The sequence below is a fragment of the Heterocephalus glaber genome, unplaced genomic scaffold, assembly GCF_053883595.1.
Source record: "Heterocephalus glaber isolate CG9 unplaced genomic scaffold, H.glaber_assembly_v1.0 deba00001442, whole genome shotgun sequence".
NCBI lineage: Eukaryota > Metazoa > Chordata > Mammalia > Rodentia > Bathyergidae > Heterocephalus > Heterocephalus glaber.
This window is the reverse complement of record NW_028258296.1, coordinates 14,713,618-14,716,478: the sequence shown is the minus strand read 5'-3', so window position 1 is coordinate 14,716,478 and position 2,861 is coordinate 14,713,618. Positions and strand designations below refer to the sequence as shown.

General features: G+C 41.6%; 1 pseudogene; it reads right to left on the bottom strand.

Annotated features, from left to right (window-relative positions):
* Positions 1–347: 347 nt before the first annotated feature.
* LOC101713050 (ribosomal oxygenase 2 pseudogene) lies at positions 348–1,900 on the bottom strand (annotated as a pseudogene).
* Positions 1,901–2,861: the final 961 nt, after the last annotated feature.

Genomic DNA, 2,861 nt, shown 5'->3' with positions numbered 1-2,861 from the left:
TTCAATCCCCAGTAACAAAAAAACAAAAATGATAGATGTATTACTTGATTTATTGATTTATTTTATTTCTTTTACTACATGATACATTTATTGGAGTTGTGCCTTTTCTACCACACTGGATTAAATAAACTTTCAAAAGCATGGTTTGGTCACATTCTGGGACACCTAGTATTTCACTGTTTTTTCTTCCACATGCCCATTAGTACAAGTATGTCTAACAGACATGCTGTAAGGTAAGGGCTGGTGACATTCTCTTCTTGGGTCATGTGTATGGCCAGTACTCTTACTTTGTGGGTAGACTCAAAACAACAGTACCTACCTAGCACTTCCATCTTCCCTAACTATTTGCTTCAGGAAAGACACTAAAATAGTTGTATTAAACATTCTGTCCAGAGGGATAATACCAAGTTTTCCTTTTCCTCATCTGTATTTAGTTTCAAGTCCTTGACAGAAATAGCTGAACTGTTCCAAATGTGCTTCAGTGCATCCACATGTGAGAAAGGAAAGCGAAGTCCATGAAACTCTGTTTCCTCATTTCCCATCATATGTGTGTGTCTTCTATTCTTTAGAGAATGATAGCTGTAAACCATCTTTTCTTGAGCTTCATCAGATCGATTCTGATCTGGCCCTACTGTGAGGATGATGTGGTCTCTAAATTGCAGTCTCACTATGCTGTGCAACCTCGGTAACACTCCACCTGGTGTTGACAACTCTGTTCCATCTCCTACATAGTAAGGGAGAAGTCTGTGTATAACAAAATCCTTCTTCATGTCTGATGAAAGCAGTTCTTTAGTGCCCTCCAGTCGTTCTGCAAGAGTCCTCAGAAAGCTGCTTAATCTTGTTGCAACAGCTAATGTTTCCACCATCAGCAGCTGCCGTGGTATTCCACTCCGTAACTCCACATCTTCCTTTGCAGTATCAAACACTAGCCCTGAAATGGTGTCCAAAAGGAAATCTCCCCATGAATTGTTCTGGTAAGTGCTGATGGTCACGTGAGTAGAGTGGGCCAGCCCTGGAGGAGTGTCCGCCTGATGAATGGCCCCTCTGGGAAAGTACAACAAATCACCTGGCTTCAACGTGAACTCACGTGTTGGCACACCAAGCCGGGCCTCGTACTCCACACTGTACTCGCGTGCCAGTGCCACTGTGGGTGAGTAGAGCCGCCAGTGATTCTCTCCCTCCAACTGCAGGATGAAAACCTCAACATCATCATAATGGGGAGGTAGGCCCTGAGATCCTGCAGGGGTTATGTACACATTTGAGCCGACCAAGAAGCCAAAGTAATATTCTAGCTTCTCCTGGACCCTCCAAAGCTCATCCTTAAATCTCTGAGGTTGGTGAAACTGAATTGTTGCCCTTTTCTGATCAAAATCTTTTCTCAGCTGAAGAAAATGCACTTTGCCATCTTTATTTAAAACTTTCTTCTTCCCACTGACACTCCGGCAGACATTCACATCTCTTCCGTAGTACAAACCCTGGCTGCACAGACTCTTCAAATCTGCTAGCCTAAAGAGAGATTGGTAATATGTGGCTAGGGCTGGGTCATCATGCCTCTGAACGAGGAGGGGCTTCTTCTCCCAGAATTCCTTGAAAAAAGTCTCTGTCTTGTTGGGTGAGCTTAAACTTTCAAAGAGTCTACTGGGGCTATCAAAGTTTAAGGTGGAAGCCCCACCAACAGCCTCCACCTTCACCTCTTTACTGGGAACAGGCCCCTCCTCCTTCCCATTCTCCGTAGGCTTCACTTTCTTTGGCATTGTTTGGTGTTCAAGACAAAACAAGGAGGAAATGCAAATTTATAAAGGCCAAGGCTCTGACTTTGTTGAGTTACTAGAATTGCACGAATGCTGTTTTCTTCTTTTCTCTTGTCATTATAACTCAGCTACACTGAAGATTGGGTAAGTAGAATTAACACTTAAGCCACGGCCGAGAGCAGAGTGGATGTCGGTGGCCGGGGCGGGGCGGCGTGGAGTCGTTCGGGGGAGCGCTGGCCCCGCCCTGGAGGGCGCTCCCTGACAAAAAATCAAAATGATAGATGTATTACTTGATTTATTGATTTGTTTTTTAAAATGAAAAATCTTTATTGTAAAGATTCCCATCATGACACATAATGAGACACCCTCCCTTTGATTTGGGATCCTGGTTACACAGGAGGCTAAACAGGAGGATTACAAGTTTGAGACCAGCCTGGGTAACTTAGTGAGACCTGTCTCAAAATAAAAAATAAAAAAGAGTCAGAAGTGTATCTCAGTGTGAAAGCCCTGGGTTCATTCTCCAATTAAAAACAAACAAACACAAAAACCTCCTATACAAGCTGCAATGGTCCTCATTAAATTTTTAAAAGTATAAACCTTTAACAGTATTTAGGTAATAATCCAGCCAAACTGACATTTGATTTAGAAGGAAAAGCAAGGAAATTTTTTGGTATTGATGAATTCAGAAGATTTGTGTCCTGTGTACCCTCTTTGAAAATGTACTTTAGCAACCTAAGTTGGTTGCAATAAGTAACACAATATATTCTCCCCCTACCTACACAATCCAAGAAGTCAAAGAGTAAAACATCACATCTCTGTTCAGAAGGGTGGCTAGCCAAGAGCTCCTCCAGGGATATGGGGATTTATTGATTTAATCAGCCAATAAATATTGGGGTGTTTACTGTATGCTGAGTTAAATAAAGCAGAGTTAAAATTTCTGTTCTCATGAATCTTACAAGTTATCAGGAAATATAGCATACATAGTTTAAACACATAATTTCTCAGATGGTGATTAATACAAATAATGGAAAATAAAGAAGGGAAGATAAAAAGGTAGTATCAAATTTAAGGATATGGTTTTTCCATGGGATGGTTAGGAAGGGCTTCCAT